This window comes from Megascapheus bottae, chromosome X (assembly GCF_031878675.1).
Source record: "Megascapheus bottae isolate mThoBot1 chromosome X, mThoBot2.hap1, whole genome shotgun sequence".
Lineage (NCBI taxonomy): Eukaryota > Metazoa > Chordata > Mammalia > Rodentia > Geomyidae > Megascapheus > Megascapheus bottae.
In genome coordinates this window covers 96,400,755-96,418,160 of record NC_143547.1, presented here as the reverse complement: position 1 = coordinate 96,418,160, position 17,406 = coordinate 96,400,755, and the positions used below count along the sequence as shown (strand labels likewise).

Below are 17,406 nucleotides of genomic sequence, written 5' to 3'. Positions count from 1 at the left end.
TTCTGAAATGTGTAAGGAATTTCAAGCACTAACAATAGTAAAATTAATATTGAAATAAAAGATCAAATTGGGAAGATGTATATCACCTGATTGATTGATTGATTGATTGATTGATTGATTGATTTCCAGTACTGGAGCTTGAACTTAGGGCCTGGGCACTGTCCTTAGACACTTGTGCTCTGCCACTTGAGTCACAACACCACTTCTGGCCTTTTCTGAGTATGTGGTACCCAGGAATTGAACCTAGGACTTCGTGCATGCAAGGCGAGCACTCTTACACTAGGTTACACTCTCAGGCCTATCAACTGATTGCAATATTTACTTTAAACCACAATCATCAAAATGTTGCTCCACTGGCATAGAATCTATAAATTTTAAAACAAAGGCCCCAGAAAAATATACATACACAACTGGGTGTGATGGCTCACTCCTGTAATCCTAGCCACTCAGGAGGCTAATATCTAAGAATCAAGGTTCAAAGCCAGCCCGGGCACATAAGGACCTGAGACTCTTATCTCCAATTAACCTGTAGAAAATGGGAAGTGGGACTTGGTTCCAGGGTTGGGTGGTAGCCTTGAGCTGAAAGCTCAGGGACAATGGCCAAGCACAGGGGTAGGGTGGTAGCCTTGAGCTGAAGAACTCAGGAACAGTACCCAGACCTAGTTGAAGCCCCATGACCAGCAAAAAATTACACATACATACATAATTTTCAACATGTGTGAAAGGTACCAGATCAAGTGGAAGAGGAGAAATTTGAAGCATGATGCTGAAGTTCCATACCTAATACTGTGCTCAAAGTAACAGAAAACATATAGGTTCGATGGCACATACCTGTGACCATAGCACTTGGGAAGCTGCGACAGGATGTCAAATTCAAGGCCAACCTGAGTTCCATACTGAGAACTTGTCTCAAACAAGGTTTAGACTTGATCAATGCAAAGATGCTCATAGTAGCATTTTTCATGACAACTAAAAAGTGGAAACAACATGGATATTTATCATTTAATGCTTAGGTGAGTGAACTGTGGTACATCCACATAATGTGTTGTTATCCTATATAAAGTTCTACACAAACTAAAGGATAGATAAACCTTGAAAATACTATGTTATGTAATAAGTAGCCAGGCATGAAATGTCAAATACTGTAGGATCCCATTTGTATGAAATGTACAGAATAGGCAACTCTACAGAGACAGAAAGTAGATTAATAGATTCCCAGGGATGGAAAGAAGAGACAATGAGAAGTAACTGGTAATTATACAGTCTTTCTTTTGAGGTTGCTCAAACTGTTCAGGGTGATGATGGTTGTATACTTCACCATTCATTTGTCTACTAAATTACACATGCTAAAAATAGTGAATTTAAGGTGTAGGAATAGAATCAATAAAACTACTAAATTGAGCTGGATCAAAGACCTAATTATGCAAGCTAAACATGTAAGGCTTTTAGGAAAACCTGGAAGAATATCTTCACAACTTTGAAGTAGATAAAGATTGCCAAGTAAGAATGCAAAAGGTACTAAACTATCCAAGTGAAAGAATTGATAAATTGAATGCCATTGAAAATTTATGTACATCTGTTCTTCAAAGTACACAATTAAGATATTCTTAACACATACAACTGACAAAGGACTTGCAAAAGAGCTCTAAAATAGGGACCAAGACATGAGAAAGGGTATCAATGTTTGTGAAGTAACGCGCCTTCTATCTGGTGAATATAATGTAACCCTTCTGTTAATTACAATAGAATATATGAAAAAAGAGCTCTAAAACACAATACAAAAAATAAAAATAATTCAGTTTAAAAACTGGCACTCCAGGTGCTGTGGCTCACGCCTGTAATCCTAGCTACTCAGGAAGCTGAGATTTGAGGATAATGGTTCAAAGCCAGCCCAGGCACTACAAAGCCAAAAGACTCTTATCTCCAATTAATCACTAGAAAATGGGAAGTGGGGCTGTGGCTCAAGGGTAGGGAGGTAGCCTTGAGCTGAAGAGCTCAGGTACAGTGTCCAGGCCCAGAGATCAAGTTCCATAACCCACAAAAAAAAAAACTGGCAAAAGATTTTGAGCACTTTGCAAAGAAAATGTACAAATGCCTGGTAAGCACATAAAAAATCTACCATAGCACTGGTGGGAAGGACATACAATCTACAATCATACTGATTTACAACTTAGCACTCAGTACAATGTCTAAAACTAAACATGACACATTGACCTAGATATGAAACAAATGGAATTATAAGAGGTGTAAAATTGTTCAATACAGGTTTTCAACATTTTGCAGTTTAGTTTTTGCAAATTTAAACATAAAAAAACCTGGAAACCTTTCCACAGGTAGGTATCAAAGAGAAACGCAAATACATATTCACTTAAAAATTTGCAAGAAGGTATTCATAACATACTGTTTTATTTATATTACAAACAATAATTCAATAAGTAAATGATTAAATAAATTGCAGCAAATTAAATATAAATATTACTTGATAAAAACTGTGGGTGAATACTAACAAATAGTGAGAACAGCAAAATAAATAAAGTAAAAAATAGAAAAAAGTATTTCATTGATGAAAACATACATATGTAAACAGCTATAAATTCAATATGAAGATGCAAAAAGCAAATTTTTAAAGCTATAAAAATGTTAAGACAAAATTCAACTCTTAAAAAATAGAACTAGACATCATTTTCTTGAAAAAGCTGGTGATTTTTTTTAATGTAAATACTCTTAAAAATATCAAAAGCAAAGTCATGTGCCTTAAAAACCACAAGCATTAGGGGCTCACATATGTAACTTGATCTATGTAGTTAGGTTGATATCTGACAAAGACAGTTTGAAGCAAACCTGTGACAGAAAAGTTCAAAGTATTCCATCTCTAGGCAACCAGCAAAAAAAAAAACAAACCTGAATAGGATGTTGATTCAATTGGGAGAACAACAACTGTTAGTAAAGAATGAGCATGAAACGTTGATTTCAAACCCTAGTACTGGCACATACACACACGGATATGAAAATAACGAATCAAGGGGCCAGGAGTTTGACCTAGTGGTAGAGTGCTTGCCTAGCATGCATGAAGACCCGGGTTCGACTCCTAGGTACCATAGAAAAACATAGAAAAACACATACATAGAAAAACACTGGAAGTGGTGCTGTGGCTCAAGTGGTAGAGCACTAGCCTTGAGGAAAGCCCAAAGACACGGCCTTGAATTCAAGCCCCAGGATTGGCACAAAAAAGAATCAAAACAAAACTAAAACCAACCTCTAAAGAAGCATGTGTATTCTCTCTTCTCTCCCTTGGCCCCTCTCTTTCTTCTGGGGCCAGTAATCCTGGGGCTTGAAGTCAAGACCTGGGCACTGTTTCTGAACTTCTATGCTCAAGGCTAGCATTCTATCATTTGAGCCACATCTCTACATCTCTATTTCTAGCTTTTTTGTGGGTTATGGAGTTTGAACTTGGCCTGGGCTTTTCAGCTCAAAGCTACCACCCTACTTCAGGGCCTGGGCATTGTCCCTGAGCTCTTCAGCTCAAGGCTACTGCCCTACCCCTTGTGCCACAGCCACACCAAACATTTTGTACTGATTAATTGGAGATAAGAGTCTCATATTCTTTAGCACCCGGGCCGGCTTTGAACCGTGAGCCTCAGATCTCAGCCTCCTGAGTAGCTAGGATTTCAGGTGTGAGCCACCGCATCTGGCTACTTCTAGCTTAAAAAAATAGTTAATTGTAAATAAGAGTCTCACAGACTCTTCCTGTCTCAGCTAGTTTTGAAATGCGCTAATCAGATCTGAAACTACTGAGTAGCTAGGATTACATGTGTGAGCCATAGGCACTCACCTAGTGTAATCTGAGAATACTCAGGAAATTATGAAAAAGAACAGTATTATGGAATTTGGTTTACTTGATGTGTACCTGATGTGTAAGTAAAATAATACGGTACTGTCACAGAAATTGACAACTAGATCTGTGAAGCAAGGTACTGATAAATATAATTCATAATTTCTAAGTTTATGACCAAGGTGATTATTTTAACTCATTAGGAAAATCTTCATAAATAGTCTGATACATATGGTTGGCTTCCCAACTGGAAGAAAATAGAATGGTTTACTTCCTCCAAACCATGTATAAAAACAAGTTCTAAGTGGATTAGATATGTGAATATGTTTTTTTATTTTTTCCATATATTTTTATTGTAATTAATAGAAGGGTTACATTATATTCACCAGATAGAAGGTGCATTACTTCACAAGCATTGATACCCTTTCTCATGTCTTGGTCCCCATTTTCCTCCCCCTGCCCCAGCCCCTCATCTTGTTTTCCCCCCTTCCCTATCCTATTTCAAATCACCAAATACGCATATATACAATATGTCAGATAATAAAGTGAAATACTGTAGCAATTAAATGAGAAGTGGGCCAGGAGTTTGGCCTAGTGGTAGAGTGTTTGTCTAGCATGTACAAAGACCCAGGTTCGATTCCTCAGAATCACAAACATAGAAAAGCCGAAAGTAATACTGTGGCTCAAGTGGCAGAGCGCTGGCCTTGAGGAAAAAGTCCAAGGACAGTGCTAAGGCCCTGAGTTCAAGCCCCAGGAATGGAAAAAAAAACCCTGAGAAGTTGTAAGCACAGTGTAGATGAATAGCAAACATTTTAAACCAAGGCAAGAAAAAGGCAATAGAAAATAAAAGGTTTGGCATTATTTTACTATTTCACAATTTAGTTGTTTTTATTCAATATAAACTTTTAGGCAGGGAAGATGAAAACATTCAGAAGGTAGATAGTGATAAATGCTGTACATAATGTATTTGCACTTAATGTCATTACATTGCACAATTAAAATGGTAAATTTCAATATATATATATATATATGTATATATATCCTCAATGTTACCACAATGGAAAAAATACAATTTCTATATAGAAAAATATTCCCAAGGTAAATGTAATAGAGAACTGATATATTGGTTAAATGTACATATATACCTATCATAGAGATAGATTGTAAACACTTATGACAGCAAGTCTTAATAGCTATAATTTTTAAATATTCAAAGAACTTTAAAAGATGATAGATATATGGATAAATATATAGATAATAAGTAGGTCCAAAAATAGACCAACTATAGAATGAATACACTATTATCCTTCCATTAAATAAATGCATGCTATTTAATCTTTTTTTGTCATTTGTGGGGCTTGAACTCTGGGTCGGAACATTGTCCCTGAGCTCCTCACCTCAAGGTTAGTGCTTTACCATTTAAGCCACAGCACCACTTCTGATTTTCTAGTGGTTAATTGGAGATACAAGTCTTACAACTTTCGCGCACTGGCTGGCTTTGAACCGTGATCCTCAGATCTCAGCCTCCTGAGGAGCTAGGATTACAGGTATGAGCCACCAGCACCTGGCACATGCTCTTAAATCTTACTTAGAGTGTATATTCATGCTATTGCCTGCAGTATGTATTGATTGCTGCTAGGTTACTTCTGTTCAACTCTTGTTTAGGAAACATTCATAGTCAATAGCCCAAGACAATCACTTAGTTGCAGATCTCCACATTGCAGATACCCATATTACAGATAAACTATCTTTAAATATAAACAAAACAAATGACCAAAACTAATCCCCTAGTCGATGAACAGCAAAGCGATCAGCATCCACTTTATACTCTCCAATCCATTTGACAAAGTTAAACTGTCTCTGTAAGGTAACTTATTCTGGCTGCTCATATCCCACCAAGTCTCAAACTGAGAAAGTATCTTTTTTTATATAGCCTCTTTACACAGACAGTGTAGTTGGCTTTCTTTTTCATTTAGTAAACACCAAACGGTCCTCACTAGGCATTCTTTGTGCATCTACTCAGGAGGCATGCAGCTTCTGCTCCTCATCCCATTCCTCTTGCACCATGCTTGTGTGTGTGTGTGTGTGTGTGTGTGTGTGTGTGTGTGTGTCTGGGTGGGTGTCTCAAGGAGGCATGGCTGGGGCTGATGCACATTGCCATTGAAGCAGACCTCCACTTACTTGGAATAAACACTTGGCAGACAGAAAGAAACATTCTCAAAGGCTATTTATTAAGCTCCCAACATCCTTAGGGTGCTGTGTTGGGCACTGTAATTACAGGAAACGTTTTTGACTCTGCTTTTTTGGGGGCAGCTGGGCTGGGAGGCCTAGGGAGTGGGCCATGGTAACCACTCTTCATTTTTCTAGGCCATTGTAACCCTAATGAGATCCATTCTGATTGCAATTAGAACAGTGCGCAGCAGGTGAAGCCATATGGAGCATGGTCATCTTGAAACAGGAGCTGAAAAGAGGCTTTTGTCTCCCCAGCCCTGCACATGCATTTTCGAAAATCAAGTCCCACCTGGTCCTGCCACAACCCTGTAAAAAAAAACGGGAATTGTCTGAGGGCTCAAGCTTCAATCCATGCCTGTGGTACAAAAGGGGAGACTGCTGAGTGCCTACTGTGTGCCAGGTGCCAGGCTAGGCTTTTTCTCATGCCATTCCCATCAACCTCTCATTGAACCAGCTGTTATAAGCCACATTTTATAGACACTAAGGCCCAGAGAGGTCATGGGGTGTGCCTTAAGTTGCACAGCTTGAACAAAACAGCACTAGGATGATCAAGAAGCATCAGATTGCATGATTCTAATTCTAAAATAATTGCTATTAAGGGGCAGCTACCACTGAATTTTAATTTGATTTATTGAAATGTGTTTCATTGTCAGTTATGTATAAATAGATTGTCATAAAAATTCCTCTTTTTAGGTTCTCTGTTATCCGTTTTTGTGCCCTATTACAGCATACCTGAATGGAGGAGGGAGCTACTGCCTACACATAAACTCCTACAGCCCACCTGCCCTTGCCTTCTTCCTTTCAGACATGGATGGGTTGAAAAATCAGATCCCAGAATCACACAGGTAATTGTGTTTTATATTTCTCACTAGGGCTATTATGACAATAGAGGCTGGATAAACTGAGGTATGAAAAAGTCTTTCATGGAACATAATGATTTTTTTTATTAGAACCACAGTACCTCTTCCCCTCCCTCCTCCTTCCCCATCTTCCTGTTCCCCCGCCACACCTGCCCCCACCACTGCTAACCCAGCCAATATAGGATAGATAAAGGAAACTTAGAGTCCACAGTTCAGGGTCACATTGGTCTATTAAAGCCTAACAAAGAGTAAAGCTTTATGCTGAAGAAAACAGGTTTACCTTGAATTTATGAATTGAGAGGCTTTTGAAGGAGCCAGAAAAAAAAAACCTTTAATATTAGGCAAAACCTTTTATTCTATAGGCTTCAATAAAACAGTATTTCATGCTGGGTGGCCACGTGGCCTAGCACACTAACTCCCAGAGGAATGTGTACTGTGTGAAGAAACAAGCTTAGCTTCTAATGAAACAATTAAATTAGTGGATGTAAACACCAATACATGATAGAATCATGCACTTGTGTATAAATATGTAAAATGATTGATGAGAAGATAAAATCTTTTGCAGAAGCAATTTCCTATGCTTTGGACCTATGTGAACATTGTCATTGAATCTGGCTGTCCATTGTGCTTCAATGAACTTAACAATGTGCCCAGGTTTTTGCCCCAAAAGCTTCTCACTAACCAATTATCACAGCATGTAGGCACACCCTATACTCCAAGTTCAAGCCCAGTGCTGCAACCGCTATTGATGATAATTTTAGGGCATGTCATTTAATGTTTGAGGAACTTGACCTCAGGAAAACCTTCGTTGCTAATCCCGTTGACCTTATACTTCAATATTAAATTGGCCTTCTGCTCTTCTGTCCAGAATCGAAATTCCTGTCATTGGAATTGTAGATATATCTCTATTCTTATGCTGTGGCCCTCTGTCTCCAACGAACTTGTTCAGTATCTCAGCCTAGAGTACCAGATAAGACACTCTCCTAGAGCTCTCATCCTGCAGGAAGAGCACCAAACCCCAACCCAACACCTGTATCCTATATATTAGAAGCATGCCTTCCCAAGCTGTCCATGCTTCCTTGATGCCAAGCTTTACTTGGTTCATGGTAGCCCTCTTACCTTATTCCACTTACTCTTTCACACCAGGTAAGCAAATCTTGCTTCATCATCAACAGATCATTCCAAGTAAAGTCTAGACACTTGTTCTCCTAAATCACAGATGCCAAATGAATGTCTTGGCAGCGTTATAAGTCCTATTGCAATACTGCGCCTCTGACAAAAAGGGAAAAGTTATAGCCTCACAAATTCAAATATTTGGGGAAACAAATTATACTTGGTCCAGCCTCTGAGCAAGTCAATTCAACAAAATGGTTTGGAGGGAAAAGTTTGGGAAGAAGATAAAAGTTTTCTACATGTCAGCTGCTTTGATTTAATCATACTTCCTCTAGGTTAACGACAAGAGCTGAGCCCTAACAGGTACCTATGTGTCAAAGAAGCAATTGGACTATCATTATTATAATTCCTATTCAGAAAATAAGATGCTTGACTCTTTGTCTTCAAAATATTTCTTCTAAACTTCCTCCATAAAAATAAGACCATGTCAGGTGACTCATGCCTGTAATCCTTAGTTACTCGGGAAGCTGAGATCTGAGGATCATGGTTCAAAATCAGCCTAGGCAAGAAAGCCTGTGAGCCTCTTATTTCCAATTAACCACCAGAAAACTGGAAGTGGTGCTGTGGTTCAAGGTGTTCAGCACTGGCCTTGAGATGAAGAGCTCAGGGACAGGGCACAAGCTCAGAGTTCAAGCCCCATGACCAACCAAAAAAAAAAGAACAGTCATTGGAAAACTCTCAAATTGCAAAAAGAAAGAAAAAAAAGTCATCACAGGGCCAGGAGTTCGGACCTGTGTTAGAATGCTTAGCATGTATGAAGACCTGGGATCGATTCCTCGGTACCACATACATGGAAAAAAATGCTGGAAATTGTGCTGAGGCTCAAGTGGTAGAACTCTAGCCTTGAGAAAGTCCAAGGACAGTGCTCAGGCCCTGAGCTCAAGCCAAGAATTGGCAAAAAAAAGTCATCACAGCCAAGAATAATCATTCTTTCAATCCTTTTAGTATTTCAGCAGGTGATATCTGTTTTAAAACTATTAACATTTTTAATATCGTGACACCAAATGAACAAGCAACTACTTTTCCTTGTTCAAAATGTCTGTCCTGTATCATAGGAATACATCTCTTCAAAAGGAATGAAAATAGTAGCTGTCCTTGCCCCATCCTTAGATCTAATATCAGAGACAGATAACAAGGGAAGGACATATTTTCAAAAAAAAAAACATGATTTGCTATGTACCTACTGCTCTGTCATTTTTAGATATCACTTAGATTAATTCAAGAACAATAGTGCACTCTGCTGTCTTTGGTGACTGAATACTGCTAAATATTGCTGAATATCTATGGCTACAATCAGAATCAAAACTCACCACTGTCTACACAGTTACAGTTACAGAAAAGAGTCTTTGTCTCTATTCTGGTGATTCACATCTACTACCCTAGCTATCCAGGGACTGAGATCTGATAAAAGTCCATTCAAAGTCAGCTCAGGCAGAAATATCTGATACATTCTCAGTGGCTCAAGTGTTAATACTGCCATCCTGGAGTTTGGCCTATTGGTGTAGTGCCTGCTTAGCATGCATGAAGACCCAGGTTCGATTACTCCATACCACATAAGTAGAAAAAAGCTGGAAGTGGTACTGAGGCTCAATTGGTAGAGCTCTAGCCTTGAGAAAGTCCAAGGACAGTGCTCAGACCCTGAGCTCAAGCCAAGGACTACCAAAAAAAAAAAGTGTCAGCCTTGAATGAATAAGCCAAGTGACAGTACAAGGTCCTGAGTTCAAGCCTTATTATTAGCACCAGAAAAAGAGAGCCTTTGAAACTTCTTTCTAGACTAGAGATTCTATAATTCCCAGATGAAAATTTTGCCATTCTTTTTTAGGAAACCCCAGTGTAAAATTTCAAGACTCAAATTAATTCTCTGTCTCAGCCTAGGCTAATGGAAAGAGGTTTTTCTTAGCCCCAAACAAGAAGTCAACCTAGTGACCCACTTTCCAGAAAGTACTAAGAAATGTGCCGATGTAGGACAACAAAAATATTTAATAAAATTTATTTAGAATTCATAATATTAGAGCCCTGATGTATAAAATAACAGCTTAAGGATCAACAAATGACCTAAAATTTGAGCAACAAAAATGATCAATTAATGACAGGTTAACAGTCACCAAATAAAATTTTTTTTCAAATACTAGCATTTAAAATCTGAACATTTGCACACTATAAGATTCATTGACAGAAACTAGGTTAAAATTATACAAACCCAGCTGGGTGCCAGTAATCTTAGCTAGTCAAAGATGACAACCTTGAGTGGAGAGAAAAAGTAGATACATGGGCAGAAGAAACAAAATCAGAAGCTGTCACAAGAAGTCAGGGAAAAGGAAAGGGAGCCATGAGTAATCAGACTCATTTTCAGGCCAAAAAAAAAACACCACCAAAAATGTGATTCTACAATAAGCAAGAGTCACAGTGGCAAGGGCAGGCATCTCAACTGCCTGAGTGGTAGACAATGGAGTCATGTGGCCTGGAGCAAGAAACTACAGCAAGAATTGTAAACTGTACAGGTATAGAATTGTAAGCTGATTTATTTACCACTGTACTCTCAACCTTTGGAACATGTTTAGCATATAATAAACAGTATTTGTTGAATAGACAATGTAGAAGTAATTGTAACTTTGGTGTAATTCTTATCTCTGTATGAAATATGGAAAGAGATTTTTAATATATGGTATAAGAGTAATCAGAAGAGAAATATTGTCCTTGTTTGAATAATTAAAGGGAACATATAGAATTCCTTGATTATTTACTGTCTCAATTATCCAAAGTTTATTCCAGAGTAGATGGAGAAAAAAATATAACAGAGCCCAATTGTGGAAAATAAACCTATCTACATATCATTAAGATAAATAAATCGCTAGAAATTCTCCAGAACACAGGTGGTCTTTCCTCTTAGCTTCAAGGATTCCCAATTGCAGGCTAATTTTAAATTGTATTTTTTCAAATTCTGATAGACAATTTCTATGAACAGATGGAAGAAAAAAAAGGACAGCAATTACCAAGATTTCAAGAGCCAGGTACCAGTGGCTCAGGCCTATAATTCTACCTGCTCAGGAAGCTGAGAACTGAGGATCCTGGTTCAAAGCCAGCCTGGGCAGGGAAGGCCATGAGACTCATCTCCAATTAACAACCAGAAAATTGGAAGTATCACTGTAGCTCAAAGTGGAAGAGAGCTACCATGAGTGAAAAAGCTCAGGGACAGTGCCCAGGCCCACCATAAAGGCAATCTGTACATTAAAGCCCTGAGGACATCATAGATCATAACAATTCTATAGTTATTCTATAGTTACAGTTATTCAAAGTAATCAAAAGATAACTTTTATAATGTGTCTGTCCTTCTGCATTGCTATTTTGTAGACTTTAGATGCTGCTCTACTTAAGGGTTGAGTCCCAACAAATCCAATGTAAGTTGAAAATATGAGTAAAAATTCACTTAATAAATTCTGAGATACTGAGCATCCAATTTTTGCCCAGATTTTCTTACACATACTCAGAGCACATATATTGGTTGACAGTCGGATTCATCATTACTCTGTGCATCAAAGCAGCAAGTTCTGAAGGACATATGAAGCAGTGAGCTAAAGTCAATTTCTATTTGGTAAAGATGCTTTACTAACAGGTTCATCAATTGCTTCTTGGAGCTGCTGCTCACCACTGCTACTCAACATCACAAGAGGGTATCACACTGTTTTGCTAGCTCAGAGAAAGATCCAAATTCAAAAACCAAACTGGGGCTGGTAGTTTGGCCTAGTGGTAGAGTGCTTGCCTAGCATGCACAACATCCTGGGTTCGATTCCTCGGTACCACATACATAGAAAAAGCCAGAACTGGTGCTATGGCTCAAGTGGTAGAGTTCTAGCCTTGAGAAAGCCCAAGGATAGTGCTCAGGCCCTGAGTTCAAGTCCCAGGACTAGAAAAAAAAGTCTTTTCTAGGGCCTGGAGTTTGTGCCTACTGGTAGAGCACTTGCCTAGGATGCACAAAGACCTGGGTTCAATTTCTTCAAGCCACACACATAGAAGAAAATCCAGAAGTGGTACAGTGGCTCAAGTGGTAGAGCTCTAGCCTTGAGAAAGTCCAAGGACAGTATTCAGACCCTGGGTTCAAGCCCCAGGACTGGCAAAAAAGAAAGAAATACCCTGTCCCATTAAAAAAAATCAAATTGTCCTTTCTGATGAATGTGTATTACTTTTTCATGATCATAACACAAAAAGTCAAAAACATAAAACATAAAAAAGTGGACGGGTGACAGTGGCTCATACCTGTAATCCTAGCTACTCAGGAGACTGATATCTGAAGTCTGTGGTTAAAAGACAGCCTTGGTAGTAATATCTATGAGACTCTTATCTCCAGTCAACTACCAGACAGAATTAGCACAAAAAATACCTATAAACTGGGGATCTTTTCATTTGGAAAATGATGCACATGAAAATTTCAGTATCACCATTCTGTTTTTGCATGTGTCAGTCGTGGGGCTTGAACTCAGGGCCTGAGCACTGTACCTGAGGTTTTTGTACTCATGGCTAGCATTCTACCACTTTAGCCAAGCTCTACTACCATCTTTTGATTGGTCAGCTGGAGATAAGCATGCCACAGGCTGTCCTAGGTAGCTGGCTTCAAAAAGCAATGGTCAGATCTCAGATTCCTGGTTTGTGAAGGTTACTGGAGTGACTCAGCTCTGGGGCCGGAATTAATCACCATTCACCATTCTGTAATGATCAAAAAGGACAGAAATGGGTATTTAAAACGTTATAAGGGGCCAGCAATTTGGCCTAGTGGTAGAGTGTTTGCCTAGCATGCATGAACACCCGGATTCAACTCCTCAGTACCACATATATAGAAAAAAAGCCAGAAATGGTGCTGTGGCTCAAGTGGTAGAGGAAGCCCAAGGACAGCGCTCAGGTTGAGTTGAAAAAATAACCAAAAAAAGAAAAACTTCTAGAGGCAAAATGTGAAATATATTTTGATATGAGATTATAGTAAGTGAAGAAAGAAAAACTGTGAGGGTGGACCCTGGGTCTTAAATAGCCTGTAATCACAACCACAGCTTCAAAAAACTAGCTGGAAATCTGGCTAATATTCAGTGTGATTTCCTGAAGATGTGGGGGAAAATTGTGCAGTGGGAGAATTCATTAGTCATACATTGACAATGCTATTTATTGCAAAGAAAATATGCATTGGAGATGTGGAAAATAAAGTTAAAGGAATTGGAGAAGGAACATATTTGGAAAAAAAGCAAAAAGCCTTAGAGCTATTTTATAAAGAGGAGCAAAACAAACAAACAAAGGGCAGCAAAACAAAGGAAGGAATCAGAAATGCGTGTCTGTGTGAGAAGAAGGGGGAAGGAGGGAGAGGAAGAATGGACAAGGAGAGGGAGCAAATGTATAAGTGTGAGTTTCCAAATAGACTGTTGGTTCTTTGGAAACATGCATAAGGTCCGTTTCCTCTTAGTGTCCCAGATCCAACCAAGAAGCCTGATATATGCTGAGTGCCTAATAGAAGCTCCTGGAATGTTAAATAAAATTACAAATTATGAATAAGGGAGACAGATCTTGAGAAAGGAAAAAAGAATCTTAATGAGATCCATAAAGAAGGAAGGTGAAAATGGAGGATTTATATATGCTCCTCTTTTACTTTCTTGCTTTCATCTATATTTGAACTCAAATTCAAGCATAAGGTACCTGTACTTCATGCATGTGCCAGGCAATCCTTTCCTCCCATAAAGCTTTGAGGGCCTGCAACTTTTCTTGATGTAAATACCAATAGTAAAATAACAAGATATTAAAGGCAAATTTCACACAAGATCAACTCTGATTTAGCAAAGCATAGAGCAGTCCTTCACATTTCCAGAGCTAAAGAGAGGGCTACAGCTACATCTCTCCCTTCATTACTGCCTGAAAAGCAACACTGGAGAGTGAAGAAAATTGAAATATGTTGAATTTGTGAATAAAGATAGAAAGACAAAACTTAAAAATTCCAATGATACGGTATCCTTAATATGTGGCTATTAAATCCAAAGAGTACAAGAGCGAGGACTCAATATCTGCATACCCAATGCTATGGACATGGTAATGGAATTATAAACATAACTATATAGATATAAAAACCTATGACTCTATAGACATGTTTTATTTTCTAAAATTAATATGTTTCTATGACATACAAACCCTTAGCCTAATTTTTTTTTTGCCAGTCCTGGGCTTGAGCTCAGGGCCTGAGCACTGTCCTTGGACTTTCTCAAGGCTAGAGCTCTACCACTTGAGCCTCAGCACCACTTCTGACTTTTTTCTATGTATGTGGTACCGAGGAATCGAACCCGGGTCTTCATGCATGCTAGGCAAGCACTTTAACCACTAGGCCAAACTCCCGGCCCCCCTTAGCCTAATTTTGATTAAGTTCTAAATACTAAGTCCCAGTGATTGTAAATAGAGATTCCCTTCTTGAACACTCGTTTGTTAAACCTGTCATTTAAAATATGATGTAAAAATCAACGTTAATAAAGGAAAAAAAATTCCAATGATATATTAAGTGAAGTAAGCCAGACCCAAAGGAACATAGACTCAATGGTTTCCCTCATTTGTAAAAATTAGTACACATCTAGGACTCTCCTAGCAGAGGATTACAATAACGCAAAACCTAGGTACATAAGGTCATATAGGACGATGCTAAATGAAAGGATCTCCAGGATATGGAAACAAGAGCTCTATCTTTTATGATTGTTGTTCTTAATATACTATGTTAGTTCTTTTCTCTTTTTTTGCCCTTTGGTTAATCTTATATTGCTACTTATCTGACTTTGTTGCCTGGTATATTGTATATATGTTTATTTGTTTAATTGAAATAGGAAAGGGAAGGGGGAAAACAAGATGATTGGGAGGGGTGGGGGGTAGGAAATAGGGACAAAAACATAAGAAGGGGTATCAACGTGTGAGAAGTGATGCACCTTCTATCTACAGTGAATGTAACTGTAACCCCTCTATACATTACCTCTATAATAAAAAGTAAAATGAAAAAAAAATGCCAATGATAGAAGTTAGAAGGGATGGAGAGCAGGAGAGTAAGGGAATCAACTCTGAATAAAGTACTATGAATGCATGCATGAAATATAAGCGAAGCATCTTTGAACAACTGGCATGTACTTTTAAAAATAACTTCAGGAATCATAGTATTGTGTGAGAGTGCTAGTAAGAGAGGGAATGGTGAAAGGAGTGGGTGAAGAAGGTTAAATATGATCAAAATAATTTATATCCATGTATAAAAATGAAACTATGAAGCCTGTGGTTTGGGAAGACAGAGGGCATAAGTCTGACCAAGGTACATTGTATGCGCATGTTTTTTGCCTCTTTACTGTGATGATCATCAAAAAAAAATTTCTTGTTTTGGTAGTACTGGAAATTGAACTCAGCACTTCACATTACCTATGCAGGTGTGCTACCATTTAAGTCATTTCTCCAGCCTGTTTTCTTTTTCTTTTTTTGGTGTGGTTAATTTTCAAAGTAGAGTCTCACTTTACACTCAGCTTGGCCTAGGGTGTAATACTCTTATTAGCTTTATTTTTCCACATAGCAGTCTGTGCTACCATTCCCAGTCACTGATTGAGATCGAGTCTTAACAAACTTTTATGCCCAGGCACATCTTGAGCCATAATTTCCCCATCTTACAATCTTGCTGAACATCAAGTAGCTAAGATGATAGGCTTGAGCCACCCATATCTGACTAACAAACTTCATTTGATCTTGAAATAACTTTGAGATATAGTGTTTTCTCATATTTAAGTGACAAAATCAACTTCAATGAAGTGGCCTGATGAAGATTATTAAGCTACCAAAGGTCTGATATTAAATCACAGGCCAGTACACAATGTACCAATCTCCATTCTCAGCAATCCAAGAGTAGGTGCAGCAGTCCCCAGCGTGCAGCATGGCTCCCACGTGGCCAACACCAGCAATTTCCATAGCATAGATGAGTGCAAGTCACAGGATGCCATCAGTAACCCATCCCTAATCCTGGCTACAGTGCAAATACCTGCAGTACCAAGATCTGGTGCAAGAGGCCAATGCCTATGGCAAAATGCTGGATGGGACACAAGAGGGCAAGAATAAAAATGCTATCAATAAAACTTTTCATGTTGTGGCCAGGAGTTTGGCCTAGTGGTAGAATGCTTGCCTAGCATGCATGAAGACCCGGGTTTGCTTTCTCGGTACCACATACACAGAAAAAGCCAGAAATGGTGCTGTGGCTCAAGTGACAGAGTGCTAGCCTTGAGGAAAAAGCCCAAGTGCTCAGGCCCCACGACTGGAAAAAAAAAACTTTTCATGTTGTTTGCAGCAGAAATACTAGAGAGGATTCCAGGCTTTGCATCCAAAGAAGTAGATGCAAGGCTGTCCTTCCATAAGGATGCAATGGTGGCCTGAGCTACACATCTCATTGAGCTCAGCAAGAATTCTGGACTCAGCTGTGGCCTATGCAGAGGCAGCTATGACATTTATTTTGCCCTTTGTGGGGAGAATCGTTGATTGGCATATGGCAAACACAGTCAAGAAATCCTTTGAGCCCTTGGAGGACCCTGGGATGAACATCCAAATCTACAGCTACTACAACAGTTTTACTTAGGAGAACACTGTCATGCGCGCCTCCTTCAGCTACACCTGGGAGATCAAAGTGCTGCCAGGATGACACTTCCTCACCACCTTGCCCAAGCTCCCAGGGGAGCTACTCAAGGACAAAGGACAAAGCCCAGCCCCCCTCCCCCCCTCCTGCCCACTGAGGCTGCTGCGTGGTTTACCTGGCAGTCCCTGCCCAGGCGAGAACCGGGCCCCACACAACTGGGAAACAGAGACTCAGTGTAAGGCTTGGCTTCCTAACCCATTTCACACAAGCCACTAGCCAGTATGTGGGACCAAGAGCTGCCATGTGGGACGTGACATGTCACAACCATCCACAGTTCAGAGTCCAGGGGGCAGGGCAGGCACAGAGCTGTGATGTCCCTTAGCCCAAGATTATGGCTTAGAAAAGATTCACGTAGATGAGCCAACTTCCGCTGGCTGCACAATGAGGACCATCACGGCTGTGGAAAAGCTCCCCAAATCGATCGAAAGTTTGCTGCCAATGCTGTGAAGCTGGAGCTGATTGAACAGAGACACTCAGCACAGAGAATGGGAAGTAGTACAGCACTGAGGCAGAACCCCAGGCCTGTGCGGGCTCTGCCTCAAGTTCAGATCAGACCCCACACAGCTTGTTACCAATTATATTTTCAGCAACTGGAGCCAGGGGTGGTATTTCTGATTTTGTATGAAATTTTTACATAATGCATTAAA

The 17,406-nt window shown here is 39.3% G+C and overlaps 1 pseudogene; it reads left to right on the top strand.

Moving 5' to 3' along the window:
• The first annotated feature begins 6,272 nt into the window (after window positions 1-6,272).
• Window positions 6,273-16,975, top strand: LOC150041623 (transaldolase-like; annotated as a pseudogene).
• The last annotated feature ends 431 nt before the right edge of the window (window positions 16,976-17,406 follow it).